The sequence below is a fragment of the Anas platyrhynchos genome, chromosome 6 (assembly GCF_047663525.1).
Source record: "Anas platyrhynchos isolate ZD024472 breed Pekin duck chromosome 6, IASCAAS_PekinDuck_T2T, whole genome shotgun sequence".
Classification (NCBI taxonomy): Eukaryota; Metazoa; Chordata; class Aves; order Anseriformes; family Anatidae; genus Anas; species Anas platyrhynchos.
Window position 1 is genome coordinate 30,564,935 of NC_092592.1, and position 21,521 is coordinate 30,586,455.

Consider the following 21,521-nt stretch of genomic DNA (forward strand, 5'->3'; position numbering starts at 1 on the left):
AGAGTGATTTAAAATCCTTTACTCCTAAGTAGGAGACAAAGGAAGCATGTAGGTCTCTGAGCCAGCCTTCATCTACAAAAGGAAGGGGTCAGCCAGAGAATAATCTGCATCCCCACAGGGCCTAAGTGGGTTCAGGGCTTCATCTGGGCACATGCAAAGACAAAAACCTTCTTCAGGCTGACAGAGGCTGCACAATTACTGAAGCTTTGCAGGTGCAGGCGTGAGACCAGAGGAGCAATTAATCTATCCTCACGAGAAAACCTTTATCAGACCATTTTTCCTCCAATTAACACAAGCTACCCCTCTCTCTCGACTCTTAGTTTTTCCCGAAGTCCCTTCTGAATTTCAGGCAAGGTCCCTTGTGCCACATGCCAGCAGTGCCCACCCAGCACTGTTTCCCTTCTGCCTCGCTTCCAGGACATGTTGCTGGCCGGTGACAGCCTGGTGGCTGGTGTCAAGCCCACAGTGAGGACATCGCACCTCTTTGGTTCTGCAGATCAGCTGGTGTGTTTATGCCAAATTCCCACTAACACTCCTGAAACGAGGCTTTTTACTATTATTACTACATTGCCATATCTTCTAACACCTTCATTCCTAAGTCTTTGGAGAACTGGAAATAGATCAGAAAAGCACCAAACACTATAAAGATTTATTTTTTTTTCAGTACCTCATGAAGGTGTAAGCTTGATAAACATTGGAGAGTTTATTTTTTAAAAGCGTCCAGAAGCTTAGAGTCTTATCTGGAATTCTGGAGTATGCAAAATTGGATTGGAAGTCTCAGGAGAATGATCCCATACGGGATCTTCTAATCCTTCTGTTGGCAACTCCAGCCTGCGAGTGAATAGGAGCGGAAAGCAGTTCACCCACAGCTATTTAAATCCTGAAAGCATCAGCCTCTACCAGTGCAAGTATCTCTGAGAACAACCTCTCCTGCTGGAACCACACAGCATTCACAGCACTTCGTGCAAAAGCATAACTCTTTCAAAAACATGATTACAGCTGGCTGCACAATCTTGGTTCACCACCCACCTCCACACACGGGTGTCTGATTTTTTACCAGGGTGGAAGGGTTTTTTGGGGGAGCAGGGTACTGGGAAGGATGCTGTGCTTTGTTCAGAAGCTTTTCCAGGACCAATGTGCTCTGATGGTTACTGACTTGGTTCTGAATCTCACCCCACATTTATTCACACCCATTTGTTCTGAAAATACAACATTTTCCCTGAGCAAAAATAACACATTTGACAGTGAGTAAGCAGAAGTTCTGCAGAGATCCTTCAGGATGGAAGGCAGCATTAGGCATCAATTTATTATTCATTGCTTAGTTGGTGTTAAGTGGTTAAAAAAATCCTCTCCCCTTGCAAGGATATAATTCAACTCTCTTGAAATAATTAGTGAATAGCTATCTCCTAAAAGGTATAATTCCAACTAGGTGAAGCTATTTTTCTCCTTTTCACTGCCTTCCACTCACAAGCACATACAACAGCCATGGATACCTCAACTGTGCTGCAGCATCAGGTCCCAAATAGGGGAAAAAGCATCCACATGCTCATCTGAATTTTTGCCTGCACAGCTGCCTTCTTACTGGAAACTATCAAGTCCTTCTTCTCCCACCCAGGGACAAAAAGCTTGCAAATTAATAGCCAGTCCAGGTATCACAGTTTTATTTTACAAGCTATTTTATTAAATTGGGGAATCTAGCTTTGGAAACACCTTTTTTCTTTAATAAATAATAAAAGAGTTTTCTTTTTTTGCTTAGATTATCAGATTAAAATGGAGTTGTCTTTATTTTTCTCTGAGGTATAGTACAAGCTCTCCCAAGTCTACCAGATAGGAATTGGAGTCTCAGGATATGGGGGGGAGAAGGGTAGGCACGGTAATTCTTCCTATAAATCCCTATGATATTGGGTTTCAAATTTGAATCTGAAGGGATTCAGGGCTAGATTTTTGTTCAGGATACTGGTGTTCACAAGGATTCTTTGTGTTCACAAGGTCCTCAAAAAGGTGAAGCTCTGGTATCAGATGTAGCATTGCTGTAAGCCAAAACTGAGATGATCAGAGAGAAAGAGGTGTTTAAGAGATCTCTCAGCCTCTTCTATCTCCTGCTCTTTGTGCCATGAGTTGGCATCAGGTGTCTGGGTAATTCCAGTAGCTGGATAATTCAGCTGCCTGCATTTTCCTAAATATCTAACATAAGAAGTGCGTTAACAACTCACTGAAATGAGCTCTCTTAAACTGTGTGAGCTCATAACCATTGTACAGCATCTTTTGTGTAATCAGGGCCATACTTTTTTTCTCTGAAAGAGGAAGCAAAGTTTTAACACTACCAGAGGTAGTTCCTGAAGATGATAAAAGGCAGCTTTCATACTACTGAATTCATGCTCCACACCTGTGTTACTATATTAGATTAATGGGGTTTCAGCTGAATGTCAGTGCTGTACTTGACTGGAGGTTCATAACATCTTAGGCTCAGTTTCAGGGTCTGTTCTTCAACTCACTGTAATTATAATTGGCAGGGAAAAGTGTTTCACAGATGACCCTCCTCCCCAAGTGACATTCCCACAAATAGACCTGAGCTCAGTGTAGTTTGCAGCACTTAGGCAAAGCTCTGGGCTGTATCACAAAGTCTCCTTTAATAGGTTCTCCTCAGCAGATGTAAAGTCCTATTGAATCTTAAAGGAAAGATCATTTGAAAAGCCTATAGACGTTTCACTGATTGCCTGTCACTGAAAGGCAGCAAGTGAAAGATTCAAGTAAAAGGGTCCCTAGGAGTCTGAAATCTGTAAATCTGTCAGGCTATACAGCTCCTCTATATTTAAAATTAGGGTACTTTAAAGAACTCTCTCTCTTAGAAGGACGTTGTGTATATTATGCATAACATCCTCTGCTCTGCTGCTGGTATCCTGTACTTTTTTCATGACAGTGTCTATTCATTTAATCTGCTCCCCTCTGATTTAGAGCTTGATAACATATGGCAAGTCATCAAACAGAAATTATCACTAATAGATAACTGCCAATCAATTTCCATTATGCCCAACAAGATGTGACTGAGCCTTTTTTTTTACAAGACATATTGATTCGTAGAGCTGATTTCCCTGTCATTTCAAACATCTCCATGGGATATTTCTATTGAGCTTGTTGTATGCATTTGCCACAAAGAACCAGATGCTTATTTTCTCTGTAGCCTAAAGATTATTTATTTTGCTTTTTTGAATTAATCTGAAGGCTGTATATCAAAGGCCCTTATCTATTATATAGCAGAAGAGTCAAATCCCAAAGGATAAACAGAAGAGGACAACACAGATTTAGTGCCGAAATAGTTCAAGATGACACTATTTTATAGCTTCCCATCTAAACTGCAAGCGGTTTCTCTGGGACGTGAGATTATGTGCTTGCTGAATTATGGTTAGGGCAGAATGTGGCCACAGCTAAGTGAGCACAGGGAGGCTCCAAAGGGATCAGGGAGTTGCTTCCAAGTGCTCACCCCCCCATTAGGGAACCAAATCCACACAAAATGTCCCTTGGAGCTGGAAGCTGACATGATGGTGATCATGTGCTGCATACCTAAATGGCTTTTTGAGTGGAAATGTTTCTCACCTTGTTTCTTGGGAGCACAGCTGGTGCTATGCTCATGTCAAAATGAAGGGAGGAGAGTCATAATGTCCCTAAGTAGGCATAGGAAGAATAACCTGTCCATAGGGATGATTTGGGAAAGAAAGGGGATAGGATGTCTACCTTCCTTCCTGGGATTCAGGGAGCACTTCAGTATATTGAGGACTAGCATGAAATGAGAAGAAAGAGCTGCCATTATTGCCTGTGCTACCAGGACCCGGATGTATTTGGTATTGCAGAGTGATCTAGGAAAGCAGCCCAGCCCTTATCAGGTGTTGTTTAAACAATCTAGGGGAGTGCTGCTGTGGCACAAAATCTCTGCTCTGCTTGAGGTGGCTGGGTGAGGCCATGAGCGAGGTTTAGGTTAGTGAGTCTCTGGACTACACAAAAGCAACAGTGCAAGATTTTGCTCACCAAACACAGCATCTTTCTTTCATCAGCATCCAACACGAGGTGATTTTGAACATGAGAAGGAAGGGGAGAAAGAATCCATCAAAGCTGTCAAGAGTGGAGAATTTCACATTTGAAAAGCAAAATGAATTTAATTTTTCCCTACAAGTAAACATTACTTCTATGTTTTTAACATGGCTAACCCTATCTCCAGCCCTTCTGAATTCTACTAACAACATTTGACTCAGTGACTCCTACTGAAGCGAATTTCACAGCCTGACTACTTTTTAATTCTTTGAAACCTTCAAGTCATTAATTTAATCAAATGAACCATTATTCTTCTGTTCTGAGACTTAAAAGAGAGGAGTGATCGGTTTTTCACCCTGTCCATCAATCCTGCAAAGGAAATTACTGTAGAATTTCAATTAGAGGCAGCCACATGTTTGGGACTTTCTAGAGTGAAACTAAGGAAAACCATGGTGAATATGTAACATGGGGATATACTGGCTGAGCTGGGGTGGGAATCTTCCAGCACCAAAACCAGTGGAAGCAAAATCATGTCCACAGATGGTGCTGATTTTTCTTTGATTTCTATTACATTATTTATTTCTCTCTACCCAAGATTCTTCAGGGAAATCTCCCACACTGATAAATTACTTCAAAAATGCAGACATCAATCCAGAGATGGGAAATGCCTGAACAATCAGATCCAAAAATATAGTGGGAGACAATAAAAGCCAGTTAAAAAGGGAACTCAGGCAGTGGAGAGTAAATGAAAGTACATCAAATGAGCATGATGCAATCTGGCAGGGTGCAACAGATCTCTGTTCTGAGGGGCATGTGCCAGGAGAAAAGAGTCAGCAAGGATGCACAGAGAATCCAGTACCAAGGCCAAAGAAACTAGTTACAGGAGAGGAACTGCAGTTCTGAACTGCAATAGCTAAACTGCATGCTGCCATCTAATTACTTCTGTTCCTTACCAGCCTAGTCGCTACTTGAACATGGCTTGATTTCTTGGTAAGGAACTGGCATTATCTGGGCACCTGTCATGGAGGTGTTGAATCGTGTTCCTTGTACTTTGAGTAGCCACAGAAAATGTGACTGTTTCTGAAGTAAAACCTTCACACTGTGGAGTCTAGCAGAGAGATATATTAGTCTGAGTAGGTGCTCCCAAGGACCCCAATGAGAATGCCAGGTAACAAGGCTGTGGGTAGACCCATGTTATCCTGTGACCTAAAAAACACTCCTTTGGTATAACCATATACTCCTGCTATTCAGTATCTCTTTGCCTAAACATCCAGAAGACATGTTCAGCAGTAATTTACCATGTAGTTTATTTCTTAAGTTAATTTGAAAAACATCTTTTTTTGCAATAAGTTAATCTTAACACGAGTGTGCCCCATGAAGGCTAAAACAGCTTTCAGGACTTAATGGTCCCAGATACAAAAGGCATCTCTGATAAAAGTTCAAGATCCCAAAATGTTAAGCACATATCTGCAGTGCAACTTCTCAGGGAAATGGAACACCAAATTTAAAATGATTTGAAAATCTGAAAGGAAATATTCTGTTTCACTTCAGTTAATGGGCTGTTTTATATATATGAGCATGTATGTATACCTATAGCTCAGCATTGCAAAACCTGGAGGTGCTGCAGGAAGAAAGATTGTGGTGGTAGAAAATTGGAAATGAAGTTACTAGGGAGGACAGTAAAGGATTTAAGTATTAAATGGAAACTTCATAAATGTCCTTGTACAGAGATGCACTGAAAATATTGCATCTAAAATAATGCTAGCTAGGTCTCTGCTAATGTAAATAAATCTAGGATGAGTAAGGCAGGTGCTTAGTTTAGAAAGTAACACCAAACAGAAAAGTCACTAGGAAGAGAATGGGAATTACTTTAAAGTAATGAATATGTTGCTAGGAAAAAAAGTCCTTGCACTCTAGAGTACTCCTCCATAAGGAATGATGGGAAAGCAAACTAAGAGGACAGGTTTATAATAGAACAGTCTGAGGCTCCAGGTTTGATGGATCCTTCTCTTGGTCCTTGTTTCTGACACATGATTTGAAGTGATTTAATTATGTGAAAAACAAATCCAATACTTTCCTCCTTTCCAGGGCCCCAACTTGAGATACCAGATACAAGACAAACTTAAAATCAATTTGTGCAGGAGGTGTAAAAGCCTTTGAGCAAGAATGGGGAGGAGATGGGAGATGTTCTTGGAGTGGAAAACACTTCAGCTGTTTTTTAAGGATTTTCTTTCATATGCTTCGAATTGTTAACAACAACAACTTTGGATGCTGCATAAATCCACAGCTGAGAGAGATTGAGGGAACTAAGATAAGGATTTATTCCTAGGGGTACACAAAGACACCTTAATATTTCTATGGCAATTTGCAAGTTTGGGTAGATGATTGGGTCTTTCTTTACATAGGAAAAGATCCTGAATACCCTAAAAATTGACTGTTTCTCCATTCAAAAAATAAAAATTAAAAAATTAAAAAAATGCAGCTCTGAGTCTGGAATCAGACAGCTGCAAGAAGTTTCATCTGGTTTAAGCTATTTTTTTTTCAATTATGTTTACTTACTTCTTTTTAATAAATTGCATCAAAAACAATACTGTCATAATCTCTGTTATCATATGCACATGTATAGGAAGTTGCTGCTTATGGTGTTCTTTGGTCCGAAGTGATAAATTTTGGTTGGGGGAACTATATGTTCTTTGCATTGTACTGCTTTGGGAACTACTGTGAGGCAAAAGTATGGGACACATCTATATATATATATATATTAAAGAAAAAAAAAAGGCAGCCCTCTGAGATGACAGAATCTGTCCTCACTCTCCAATCCACCTCCTCAGCTGACAGAATATGCTGGCGTATCAGTGGTGGCTGTTGAAAAGCTGGAAATCTCACTGCCTCACAAACAGGCCCAAGAACAAGCAATGAATTAGATTTGTTTTTGAGTTATGATTTGCTAGTTATGACTTTAAATTGGATGTGGCTTCCAAGAGATAGCATGGTGGCATCAGCTGTGACTCCAGAACTGTGGCTAGGCTGTGATTTGTGCATTAAAATAGGACTAGACATACTTAGCTTTATAACATTTAACCAGAGATTGAATGCAGCCCTTAGAGGACAAGGATCTATTGATTCTAGTAAGCTTTTACTGTCTTGTTTTGAAAATTTTCCAAGAATCAGACTTCGGGGAGAAGAGACAAATCCAAAACTCCCAGAAAGCTTCTCTCCCACAGATCTCAAACCACACACACAGCTACTTTCTCGTGTCACACTTCACATGAAAAAAAAAAAAAAAAAAAGTTTATTCCTCTCAACCTGCTGAATTACCTGAAGGAAACCACAGTGGGAACCTCACATGTTCATTACCATTTTTTTCATGGCTAACTATGGGGCACTGACTACGTCTTAGTCTAACACACACACACAGATAATTTCTCACTTGATTCAGGGCAGCAACAGCTGCTTATATGATGATTCTCTTCACTGCAGTGATTTTATGTTATAGAAAATGACTTAGAGTGCCCATGTAAATGGGATTTTTTGAAGTCATGACTGCAGTGAATCACTTCTCACATCTTTCGCTTTCCAAGGATGAAAACACCAGAATCGTCTTTTTTCCTCTTGTAAAACAGACTTCATATTCCTGTGGTCACCTGTGCCACCATTATCAGTTTAAATTCCTCACTTTTTAGCATCAGGGATGTTCCAGATTAGGGTCCTAAAATAAATAAGGTTATCTTTTAATCCTCTCTCTCTCAAAAAAAAAAAAAAAAATAGGCAAAAGATTGTGGAAATACCTTGCCTGATAGGATTGCATTTGCATTATTCTAGGCACATCTCATTGTTGGCTTATAGTGATCCTGCAATTAAGACAGACAGGCCTTTCCCTTTGCCTCTCATTTCCAGCTGATGACCTCTCTGTCAGGTCCATGGGAAGAAGAAATACCTTTTATTATTCCCCACAAACATGACCTTGCAGTCTGAGCAATTATGCTTCATCGCATTATATTATTCTCTGCCTGGTTGTTCTGAAATAATGGTTCAAGCTTCCACCACACTGGCAAAGCCTCTCATCTGTGTGTCACCAGCACGGATCCACTTTTTATGCCAAGGCCATTACAAAAAAATATCAGATATGATCAGTCCCCAGAATGATCCTTGAAAGACTTCACTCCAACCCAATTAGCTCTCTTCCAGCACAATTTGTCTTATCAGTTTCTTTATCCACCTGCAATTCGCCTCTTAATCCTCCCTTTCTCTGGCTTACCTGCTCTTGTCCTGCATAGCTCTGAGCCCAGCATTTTGCTGCAGTCCAGGCAGATTAGTTCTACTGTATTTCCCTGGCTTAAAAAAAAATATCCAGTTGCACAGAAATATCCCACTAATCTGCAACACCCAAATGACCTTTCTATATTATTTTTCCATTTATCTCCACATCTTTTAATTATCCTGCCCTTCAGAGTTGCCTTACTGCTGTCCATACCACTGACCCCACTGCCCAACACCTTCCCCCTCCCTGCCCACACTCTTTTTGTCACTACATGTGTCAGTAGCTGCCTCTTTGTCACTCTTCCATTAAATGCTCTCTTCCTTTGAAGGTCCTTGAGTGCATTTTTTATGCCAAAAGCTCTCTTTTCTCTCAGAAAGAGACTGCCAGATGTCCCGGAGCTCAGTTGTACTGAGTTCTGAATCTTACTTCCACCTCTGAGGCAATGACTGCCATTTCCTATACACTCACTCTCTGCAGGAATACTAACCTTGCCTCCATATTTTGCATCACACAAGGAATTAATTCAAAATTACCACTTTACATGAGCCCGTAGAAGATCTTATTAGTCAGTATTTATCAAAATACTGGATGGGGAAGTTACCTCTCAGAACTGTACTCATCTTGAGATTTAGGGGCTGCAGTATCTTTCAGATGCATCCTGCATGTATCAGTCAGGCTCCACTCTGCAGACTCAGCCTGGCCAATTAATTACCTCAGTCTCAATAGCCAGAACCTCTTATGAGATAATAATGTGTTGTTCCCACAAGCTGATGTACTTTAACTATGTGTCTGCCAGCCCGTGGTGCATTACCTTTTCTCAACAAAGCTGTAACTGCTGCACCTTCTCCAACACTGAGCAGTAATTCTTTCCTCTTAAATCCAGTTATGATTCATTTTGCACCTGACATAAAAAAAAAAAAAATAAGAGGCCTCTGAGATTGGAAGGCCCGCATCATGCTTTATTCATAACCAGCACACAGAAAAAGGCCAATTCTGCAAACCCAATTTCAGTTGAATTCGATTTATAAATAAAGAGTAGCCACATGGGAGAACCGAGCCGAGGAGAGGGCTTGGAGGGAGGTGAGGGAGCAACACCTCTCCTGAGGGCTGGGATTCATCTGCTTGTTTTGGCAGATATCTGATGGCTGATAGGAAAATAGAGCTGACAAGAAGAAAGGGTGAACGCAGCTTGTTAAGCAGAAGCCCAAACGACACTGCTGCAATTTGCCAGCACCTATTTAAAGCAGGAGTTACAAGGGGTTTGCGCAGTCATTGACAGGGGACGCTGGCAGACCGCCATCTCCAGGCTTCCCTTCTTTCTAGGAAAGCTGTTTCCAAATGCTGAGGGGTGAAGGGGGGTGAAGGGAGGCAAAGCTTAGCATTGTGAATTAAAGCTAGAGGCACAGGAGAGTTTCTTGAGCTGTGCTGCTGGAGAAAGAGCACCAGGGAGAAGCATGAGAGCTGCTACTCGGTTCGTGCTGAAGGAGGCAGCGGTGCTGAGCGGGACCATGCTGCTCTCCCAGCTGCTCACCCCAGGACTGCAGCTCAGGCACAGCAGAACAGGTAGCAGGAGAGCAGAAACAGTGGTGACAAGGTAGAGCTGTCTTCCAAACTTCAGTCAACCTCATTAACGAAACAGAGTCCTCCCACAAAACCTCACACCCCTTTTACCTACCCTCATTTTTTTCTAGAGCATCTTAATTTCCTCAAAGCCTCTGTCCACCACCACAGAAACTCTTCCTCTCTGATTTTGGGGATTGTCTCCAACCCACTGCATTGCAACCTTCTGTAGATAAAAGGGGTTCCTTCATGCCCCACTTTTCCCAAAAATTAAACTTCTATGTTCTGTGCCCTTTCTTTTTCCTCATGAAAACTGAGTTTTGCACCCTTAACAGGAGCCATTTGCATCCACTTTATTCCCAGGATGAATGGACTCAACCCTCATCTATTAGGCCTATTTTCCATTAACTCATGGAATAGCAGGACTTGGTGCATCTCAGCCTAGACGAGTTCATATTTTTATTTATGCAGGCTGGTACCTGGGAACAAGGATCCCAGGTGCTGGGCATTGATTTTCAGCCCCTGTGAGCACAGCCTGCTATACTCTCTGCTCCACTAACACATTTGATTTAGTTCAATTTGGTCTTAAGACCAAAGAGAACACTGGAGAGAAGAGGAAGAACAGACAGTGAATTACATAGGTCCACATATCCCTGCAAATACAGTCCTAAAGGGCTGGATTATGTCATGCCTTGGTCACATCATAATTTATGTTAATCCTGAAGATATACTGAAAGTACTACATCATACACCCTATATTCAAAAGAGATGGTTTTAATCTTCTATATTAACAAGTCATTTTTCTTCTTCCTTCACTTGGCTCTGCAGGTGTTTGTTTTACAGCCAAAGAGCTTATAAGAGATAAGAACCAATTTCTTTTCCTTTTCTTTTACTCCCCTACCACTGAGCTACCCCAAGCACAGAATTCACTTGCATCAAATCCAGCCCTCAGCTTTCGCAAAATTTCTTCCTCCCTTTCACCAGCAATGATGGCAGCAAGGGCATTCTGACGATGTTCTGCTGGGACTCTTCAGCTGTTTCTTTTATGTATGTAAGAGAGACATGTATATGTATGCGTATGTTTTTACATATATAGAAAAAAATGTATATGTATATATATGTGTATGTGTATATGCATGTGTATGTATATTATATATATAAAGCACCCATTACCATATCGATAACCATAATCCAGAACCATTCTGGTAGCAGGAGTAAGAACAGGAGCTGATCTGTTAGCACCTCACCATTTCTGCTTCTAAACAATTAAAAAAAAAAAAAAGCCACAAGATTTTTCTGAATGAAGGCCAAGGCAAAGCACCCCAAAATGGCTGGGAAGGGACTGTGGGTGTGGAACTGACCCTGGCAGCCCGGGCCACGAGAGCCTGGACCTGACTACCCAGACACGTAACTGAGAAAACAAGTTACCACACACCAACTAAACATTCATAATACATGTATTTCCTTATGAATTTCACATTGCATGTAAGGATTTGAAGTCTTTCTACCATCAGCCCCTGAAGAAGACAATTTTTATTTATTTTTTATAACAGCAAAAGCTAGAATTTTACTATATAAATACCGGGAAGCTAAACCCAAAGTTGTTTTACAGAACTTGCTTAAAAGCAGATACAGTTGCGGTTGAAATAAATTTATTTAAAATGAATCAAATGTAGTCCCTCCAAAGCAGTCCCTCTAAAGGGTGTTTAAAGTGCTAGTTATTAATTTTTGCTGTGCCCTCTGAACGAGATAAGCGTTGCCTCCCATTTTACAGATTAAAATACCGAGACAGAGATGTGCAATGAGTTTCTCCAAGCCACAGAAGGGGACCTTGCTAAAGTACAATGGGAATGCAATGGTTAGTGGGTTGCTGTGAATAACAGAGCAGGGACACATTTTCAAACTCACTATGGTAAGCGTAATGACTAACTTCATTTTTGCAAGTGAATTCCTTCTCTCTGATTCATTCATTCCTACAGCTGATGAGCTCATATACTTCACAGTGCCCATGGTGGGCAGCTTTCAGACCTCGATCGCATCCAGTCCTGATCTGTAAAATGTGACACTTGTCTTCAGAGCCCTGCATTGGGATAAAACTAGCATAAAACAGTTTGCATTTATTATCTGCAGGTAGCAAATGACAATTTCAAGCTATGTGTTATGCAGGGCCATTGATTTTTCTACCCAAGTGTCTTACTTTATTCCCAGAGATCTTAATTTTGGCAGATATCCTTCTCCAAGCAATCCCCCTATATTGTGTCCTGTGTCCAGGGCTCAATGGTAAGTCAGTGTGGCTCTCCATGGCTCATGATTTGTCTATACCATTTGTTTTCTGTTGTTTTCCAGCTTTTCACTTGTTTTATTTTACAGATAGTGGGTTGTTCATTGTTTCAAGGTCATTAATAGAGCAGTGATCAAATAAAAAGACCTTGGGCATAAACATGAAAAGACCAAGAAAAATAAAAAAATGTTAGTACAGAAAGTTTCTAATATCCAGTGTAGTGTACAATTTTTGACTTTAAGCAAAGGAAAGTTGATGACTTTAATAGTTCTCCCATAAAAATGTGTCTTTTTTTTCCTCCTGAAAAAAAAAAAAGAAAGAAAGAAAGAAAAAAAAAATCTGCTAATATCTTTTTTAAAACAAGACACTTTCCTGCTCTACCAGAGCAATCAAACCTGTGATTCAATGTTCTGGCTTCAAGCTACTAGCCTGGGCACTAGGCGTACTTAAAGGAAATTAATCTGAATTTTGCTTCATGGAAAGGGCATATTTTCACTTTATTTTTAAATTAAAGGAGGAAAAGTAGAACGAAGGGGGAGCAGAAGGGAAAGAAGAAGGGTGGGGCTCATTATGAAGCCGCAGGGCAAAATTGGTTCACATTAGAAATGCTTCAGAGCTCAGCATTAACTTTGTTCTTTAACAGTAAATAATCTAGTGAGCAATAAGAAATGTATAAGTACTGCCAGGGGGGTTGTAGATTGGTAGACACAGGGGTTTGTTTAATGTCTCCCTCTACGTGCATATTGTAGTTGATATTAAAAATTGGATATTAGAGTTTGCCTTGGACTATTCTATTTATTATTTGTGCTGTGATGGAGAATGAAATTCTGCATCCTGTGTTTTATGGGTGGTTAAGCTAGATAATCTAATCATCCCTCCTGGCCTTTCACTCGACACAGCTGGAGGTTGCAATAAGGATTCGAAGGCTCCATCTTATTAAATACCAGAGCAAATTCACCGTTATTATTTCTTTCTTTGTAAGAGTACATCAAGAGGAGAGCCCTGTGGTAGCTAGATGCTCCACAACATAGAGCCAAGGTATGGACTCTGCTGAGAGATGTTTAAGGTAAAAGAAACAGGCCAAAGGGGTGGGAAGGGACAGATTAATAGACACTGTTGTCAGTCAGTATGATAAACCAAATCCTGGCTTCCTTTCCCTGAAGCTCTAAGCATTCACCAGACACTTACCTCTTCAACAGACCCTGGAAGGCCACATTGTGTCCCAAAGCTGCACACTGATTTAGGGAGAAAGGGACCACAGCACTAGTAAGGATGGATGGACATGAGCTGGTGTCTCTGCAGAGCCACCCAGGAGTATCTGCCACTCCTCCTTTTCCTTGGCTGTCCAAGGGTGGGAGATGTAGTCATCCCACTGACTTGTCCTGCCTCTGGAGGGCCTGCTGGACAAGGACCTTAACAGAGAGGGGCTGATCCTTGGTCAGGAGCAATAATATAGAAGAGACACATCTAACAGGTTGGTTGCTGAACTATGACTGAATTGTCTGCAAAAAATCTTTCAGCTCAGGTTATCCAAACCCAGAGAAAATGGACAAGGTTAAACTTGGACTTAGCAGCAGTTAGAATGAGGGAAAATATCATGGGAAGAAAGAAATATCTTTGGAGTCAGGCAAAGTTTCCCCAGAACCTGAGTGAATGCTTCACAGAGAGAACAGTAACCCTTACTGGGGTTTTGATGTGTGCTATCTAGTTCTTCATAAGAAATTTGTGAGGCTGCCAGGTGAAGTGGGTGTTTTTTTCTGTGGCTCTATGTAAGTCTGTTGAGGACTGTGAAGGACTCAAATACAAGATCCAAACGCTGCCAGACTCTTAATTTGGGGATTTCAGACACTCGTTCACAGTTTGTGTCCCTTACTCCATTCGGGTTCTGTGATGGGCAACCAAGAGGCATGATAGCTCTCTCTTATCCTGTAGCCACCCCTGCAGCCTTTCCCCACCTCTATTTCAGTTCGGTTACCAGAGAAAAGCACATTATCTGCTGTGCTCAGTGCTATTCACATCTAAGTGATGACCTTTTAGAGGACCTAACAATTTCACTGAAAGAGGGAGAAAAATAAAAGAAGGAAAAAATGTTTTTTTTATCTGATTCTATCGTTTTACAAGTTTCATAAATGGAGATCGTATATGCCATATTATTAATAGTCGAGAAGGCGAGGAAGGGCTGAAAACTGAACAGGTTTTGCTCTTTTCTCTACAATGGCAATGAACTCAAATTCCTGATTCTCACGCTTCTAAAGGTCAACCAGCTTTAGTACAAAACACAGGACTGGCCATATTGTCTGACACCAGCTAGCACACAAGCCTTTAGGGAAAAGTAAAAGTGGGCAGTTATATATGATGTTTCCTGTAAACCTCCTATGGTTTGCCTATTTAATAAGTCCAAAAAGAGCTCTCTTCCAAGTATATGTCTAGTCTTCGTCTGAGCCCATGTAAGTCTGCATCCAGAATATCCCCAGGAAGTGAATTACACAAGTCTACTACAAATCTTGTGAAGAAATCTCTGCTCTTGTTCACTTTAAATCTGGCTCCCACTACTCTGGGGAGCCTGGGTTTCTGCTCTTTGGCCCCTTGCTCTTATTTTGAAGCAGATGGAGAACACTAGATCCATCTCCACCTTTCCTGGATATTTAAACCCGCTTCTGCTTACATTTGTCTTAATATGCCTCTTAACATTTCAGATTTGGAAACTTCTGCTTTGGCCTCTCCTCCCTAGATGTTTGCTAAGCTGTGTCTTAAAGGATTTCAGACAGCTGAGATTCTGTACTTTCTCTCAGATATTGGATCCCTCTCTCAAGGGTTGATTGTATGTTAATAAATTATTTTCTTCCTCCCCCCCTTTTTTTATTGTAATTATACATCCCATGGGAGAGCCATTGTGTTTTATATACACAAAAACATCCTGAAAATTTAATGTCAGCATAGCAATAGGGAATTCAGAATCTAAATACAGCCATGCATTCATTTTCCCTTCACTGATCATAAATTCATACAACAACAAAAGTTGACTACCTTTAAATCACCTCCTCTCAACTCTTCCTTTATTTAGTTATGAGTCAGGAATCATGTCCTGGTTTTGGGGGTAAGGAAATGTCTTTTCTAGAGTGGGAAGGAAGGGGGATGCTGGCTTGTCTTTCTCTTTTATTTTGTTTTAAATGTCCTTTTGTAGAGCAGAGAGCAGTCCTGCTTTATGCAGCAGGTCGGGACAAGATATGTAGTGCTATTCCTTTCCCTTTTCTCATTTGTGCAAAACCAGGAGGGTGCTACATTATCCAAAAAGCAGAACAGACTTATCTGTCACTTGCAGAGCTTGGCTAATGTATGTTGCAGTTGTCCCAGGAACACTGTCTCAGCGATATAAATGTAATAGAGGCAGTACGAATGCATGGCATTAAATCAAATATTAACTCTGACCCTTAGAGGTCAAAGAATCAAAAGCAAAAAGCTGTAGATGTTCTTTCTGAAGCTCCTGAAGACCCCCTATACAAAGTCTGAGAAAAGCTGGTGATTCATCAAGTACCTGTATGCAGACTGTGGGGTGCTGAGAGCTTACTCTTGCTGGCTCTTGAAGGAGCTTCAGGATCCCCCTCAACCCAGGGCAATGGCACTCCTGCCCCAGAAGACCCTCCCCTTGCTGCCCCGGAATAATGAGAAGTTTGTCCTTGCTGCAAAAAGCGAGGAAAGCTGCTCACATTTCTGTGCTTTAGCTGTGAAAGCACTCAGCTCCTTTTGCTAGACAAGGTGTGTTTATTCAGAGAGCCTTGCAGTATTTTGCATTAAGAAATAGTGCTGCCTTGAAGGAACTGTGAAGCAAGCTGATGTTTTTCAGATCATGTGCTGGAAAAGGGACTAACCTGGACATGGGGGAGGGAGAGGGTATCTTTTGTTCAAGTGAATCCCTGGCAGAGGCATGGGTTGAAAGCCTCATGCTTGCTTTAACTGCTGTACCAATCTGTCTCCTGAAATAGCACATGCTCTGTGGACAGCAGCAAATCCCAAAGTATATGAATAGAATCATTCAGGTTGGAAAAGACCTCCAAGATAACCTGGTCCAACCATCACCCTACCACCAATGTCACCCACTAAACCACGTCCCTAAGCACCACATCCAGCCCCTCTTTGAACACCCCCAGGTACAGTGACACCACCATCTCCCTGCACAATCCATTCCAATTCCTAACCACTCTTTCTGAGAAGAAATGTCTCCTAATTTCCAACATGAATCTATCCTGGTGCAACTTGAGGCCATGCCCTCTAGTCCTATCACTAGTTACCTGTGAGAAGAGGCCAACCCCCAGCTCCCCACAGCTTCCTTTCAGGTAGTTGTAAAGAGCAATAAGGTCTCCCCTAAGCCTCCTCTTTTCCAGACGAAACAACCCCAGTTCCCTCAGCCACTCCTCACAGGACTTGTGCTCCAGGCCCTTCACCAGCTTCGTAGCCCTTCTCTGGACATGCTCCAGGGCCACGATGTCCTTCTTGTAATGAAGGACCCAAAACTGAACACAGTACTCAAGGTGCAGCCTCACCAGAGCTGAGTACGATCACCTGCCTGGTCCTGCTGGCTGCACTATTCCTGATACAGGCCAGGATGCCATAGGCCTTCTTGGCCACCTGGGCACACTGCCGGCTCATGTTCAGGCAAGTGTCGACCAACACCCCCTGATCCTTTTCCTCTGCACAACCTTTCAGCCACTCTGCCCCAAGCCCTGGAGCATTGCATGGCGTTGTTGTGACCAAAGTTGGACCCAGCACTTACCCATCCCTTTGGCCTCTGCCCATTGATCCAACCTGTCTAGGTCCCTCTGCAGGGCCTTCTTGCCCTCCAGCATATTGACTCTTCCCCCCAACCTCCTGTCATCTGCAAACTTACTGAGGGTGCACTCAATTCAGCAGACTGAAACAATGGAGAGAAATGGAACAAGGTCTTCCAAGAAAGACTCTGCAAACGAGGGGATGTCTTGGAAATGAGTTAAGTCTTGACTGAGCAAAGATCAGACAGCCCACAAGCATAGTAACACACATCCCTGCTCTATCTTACAATGCTGCTGAACATCAAGCTCAGATCCAAATAACAGACGTCATCTCCTTCTTGGAGCATGGTCCAGAGATCAATGGAAGTGGACCCAGAGGCTGATATTGCAGGGGAGAGGCAAGCAGCCCCTTCAGTGCAAATTCACCCCCTTGATGGCCCACCCAGCCTGAGGTGTTGTATTTACTGATTTGTTCCTCTACTGCTAGTTTTCCATCAGGTCAATAAGCTGAACTGGTGACACCTGGGACTGCTACAAGGGATGAGTTGGAAGGTGACATTAGAGCTTGCCAGTCCTTGCTGGCATTGACCCATGTCTTTTTAGCCAGTCAAGAAGCAGACACCACACAAGTATCAAAATAAACTGAAATGCTGGATTTCCCATGAAGTTTTCTCATCCAAGGGCAACATTAATTAAGTGTGACCCTGCTTAGCTTGTTGAAATATGAGATTTTGTGCCTGGAGTTGTCAGGTCTTTAGGCTAAACAGATTAACAGACAGGTCAGATATAAAATACGACACAGCCCAGAAGGGCTAATATGCAGTTATATGCAGTTTGATATTGACAGTGCCTTTCCAAAGAAGGTTAATTAAAGTAATAGTTTAGCTTTTTTTTTTTCCTTTTTTTTTATACAGCTTTGTTCAAAGAAAATTATTACTTTGAATATTTCCCTGTTTTTTCTTTAATTATGCAACCTGTTACAACAAGAAGCTAATTAGGAAATATATCTGGGTTTGGAAACAAACTGCATCAATGCATTTTCACAAAGGGTTTTCATCTTCTTGAGACAAAGATCGCTTTTAGCTATAATTAAGGCTGATAAACCTGGTAAAGAGGAAATTAACAAAAATCGCAGCATGCTGAGCAGCTCAATGGGCTTACGAAAACAGACTTTTGAAAGGTAAAAAAAAAATCAACACACAAGTGAACAGTCTTCATGACACTCTTAATTATAGCAAAAAAAAAAAAAAAAAAGTCATGGATTTTTGATCAAATTGAGCATTCCCTCTAACTTTCTACAGTTTGATGTTTCATGCCACTTAATTGCTGCAGAGTAAGAGTGGAAGTCTTTTCCATATGCATTAAGGGCAGTAGCAATCAGCAATAAATTCCTGGAAAACAGTTTGTACAAATTGTTTCCTTAATCAAGAGAACTCGGAAGCACTGCCTGATTTACTGCTCCCTTTTTAATGCAGGCTTGTCTTTTAGGAATAGGTGTCAGCACCCCAGCATCTTGTCACAAGTTCTGCCCTTGATTTATTCTCAAGCTGTGGACAAATCACTTAACCTCTTTGAAATTCGCTGTATCTTCCTATAAAATGGATGTATGAATTCCTTCAACTAAATGCTGAGTTGACTCTACCTATAGCAAAAGCTGAGAACCTAGCCCAAAAGATGGGATACAATACAAATGACAAGTATTGAAATATGAGGAAGCTTCAGATGCCAGCCAGATTCTCATGGGAACCTCCCTGTTTAGTGCCCTTATGCCCTTAAGTAGTGAAGGATCTTGTGTCATATTAGCATAATGCATGAACTGTCCATGAAAAGTAATTTCCTAAGTCCAGATGTTATAAGTCTCAGACAATATACCTTCAGCACACTAGCAAGATGTGTTCTGTTCCAGATGACAAGAAGAGGAGATCCCACCTGCCATTTTCTTCTCTCAGGTGAGCATTTCCCAGAAGACCATGAATCTTCTATATAGCACTGTAAGCCTCCACTCTTCAAAAACATATGGACAGAATTTAAAACATTGCAGTTGTCATGTTGTCAGTCCTGCCAGGGTACTGGATGTGACACATTGGGGTAAGCAAAGAGGTCTTGGAAAGAAGCAGGACTCTTATTAATGGGATATTAAAAAGGGCCATAGGCTTAAAACACACCTCACCTACCCATGCAATACTGGGGTAACAAATAGCACCACTACAGTGCCTTCCCCCTAGCTTCAAAAGCCTGACAAAGTGTACAGACCAACCTCAAATTTGGTCAAAAAAGTAAATGGAAGGATCACCTTACTCTTGATTGAGTTTGAAATCAGTCTTAGCCTGCCCTAGGTGTGGTTGTTGTCTATACAGAAAGATAGGAGCAGATGGCTTCTCCTCTGATGCTGTCAAGAAGGTGAATCCTGTGCTGTTTTCCTAAATAGTAACTGTAGTTGTTGAGGGGAAGGTGAAGTCACACTGCCTTGGAAGCAGTATGTTGAAGTTCAAAATAACATTGCTGTCCCAGATCTACAGATTGCTCTGTGGAAGCTGTAGCTTTAGACAGACATGCCAGCCCAAGGGGACAAGAAACAACCTTAAAATCTCTGGGGGGAATATCCGGTTATGCAAAGCACACTCTCCAGTTCTTCTAGAGCCTGCTTCTCCTACTCCATACTATGGCAGGGGTTAGCATAGCATAGGTCAAGCCCTGAGCCTAGAGAACTCTGTGGTCTGCTTATGAATTTGTGAAGAGGGGACCAGTACTGCACACACTTTTTTTTTTTTTGTTATAGCTTTCCAAAACCACAATAAATATTGTCTGAAAATATAAATCAATTTAGGAAACAAAGAAATGACAGTGATTTCCATCCTGAAATGAATTGGCCAAAAAACAGTATGCTTCTTGCTCTTCTAATAATGTGTATCACTCAACAAGAAGGTTATTAACGACCTCACTGCAATTCTGTTTCTCTGTCTATATATAAAAGCTGCATTTGTTGATCAAAGGATGACATAATTAAATGTTCTTCAAATGCTCAAGCCACATTAGCTGAAAGCCTCATTTTGTTGTTGTTTCTGCCTTGTTTTTCAAACAAATCAGGAGTTGATCAATTATTTAGCAAGTACTAACCTCCCAACCATCACCTGCATGCAAAGTGAATCTGATTCAAACAAATGTCTTTTTTGACAAATGGTTTCAGCCTGCCTGATTTACCAACATAATGTAAATGAGGTACTTTGACAATGTGGCATTGCTTACAGACTTTTCTTTGTGTCAGTAGTCTTATATTGCTGGCTGTTTGCAAGGACATGGTGAGAAAGGGTTTTCTCTGAAAAGAAAAAATGTGATCTATATCAGTTTGGAAATATGTGTCTTGACAGCCCCTATCCCCAAAAAAGCAATAAGCAGACATACAATTTTGGCTGTGCTCTCAGTAGTGAAAGTCATCTGCTGACTCTAAGGCAGGAAAATCAAGAATACTATTGCAGTTAAGTGAGACTATTAAATTACCACTTCTCAAATCATAAATCTCTTCCAGAGAGGCTCACATGAAGCAAGATTATATATAGACAATTATAACATGAAAGTAAGTTATATTCCACAAGCAAACCCCTTCCTCCTCTTGTGTAAATGGACATAGGCAATCCTTCTGGTACAAAATCACTTTTCAGAGTCAAGAATTTCTTCTCTACTTCTCATTCTTGGGTTTTGCAATTCTATCATATTGGTTGTGACGAGCACTTCTGCACATGGGACACTGTTTTCGCTGTTGTGGGTGGGGTGCAGCATGCCCACATCCAATCATTCAGCTACAGATTTGTGTTGACTTAAGCCTCAAGTAAGGGACTGTGACAGCCTCCTTCTTGCAAATCTTAGACCACAACCAAGACATATGGCATTGTGTCTGCAGCAAATGGCAGAGCTTCCTTTCCGCCCTGCAGCCTTCAACAACACCAATACCTCCAGCAAAAACTATTTTACTCCCTAACTGAGGGTTTCCCGGCAAGAAAGAGACATTGTGGAAGGCAAGGACCATGGCTATAGCAGTACCTCTTATCATGCAATCTGATGGATTAGAAATACTCCACCTGTTGAGATGTTTCATGCAAGGTGGCCCTTGACCGGGAGAGAGAACACTTGAGGTGTCTTCATCTATGAGTTCACATCTTCACTGAATGAAGAGGAAAAAATGTACAGCTCAGTTGTGACTTGTATAAAGTCTGTTGTATCAGCACCGATTTACTTGGCCAGTGGGAGATTAACTACCTGGAGCAACCTGCAGACCACATTACTCCTTCCTTGCTGTGTCCTGTCAGGCTCCCTCAGCAACTGAGAGGTGAATTTAGGATCATGTGGCCTGAACAAAAACAACAGGGAAAACCTAAGTAAAGAGAAACTTCCCTTTGTGAAATGGAGATAGATGAGGAAACTGGGCTTTATCGGCTGAACCACCGCATGTTTATTAGCACATTTTCTATAGTTTCCAAATACCCCCTGTGTGGACAGGTGTCTGCTTTGAATAGATAATGCAGAAAAACAGCCAATCCATTGGAGAATTAATAACATGAGTAATTTATCACATTCCAGTAGCTCCTGGGCATGTGGCACTGGAAACTTTTCCACTCTTTCCTAAAATGAA

The 21,521-nt window shown here is 41.4% G+C and overlaps 1 long non-coding RNA gene across 1 annotated transcript in view; it reads right to left on the reverse strand.

The window, feature by feature from the left end:
* Nucleotides 1-7,818: 7,818 nt before the first annotated feature.
* Nucleotides 7,819-21,521, reverse strand: part of LOC110353380 (uncharacterized) — a 32,518-nt gene continuing 18,815 nt past the window's right edge. The window contains exons 2-4 of the long non-coding RNA XR_003497950.3: nt 9,099-9,188; nt 8,285-8,361; nt 7,819-7,935 (exon numbers count right to left, since the gene is read on the reverse strand). This is a non-coding gene — a long non-coding RNA (uncharacterized lncRNA). The remainder of the gene's footprint in view (nt 7,936-8,284; nt 8,362-9,098; nt 9,189-21,521) is intronic.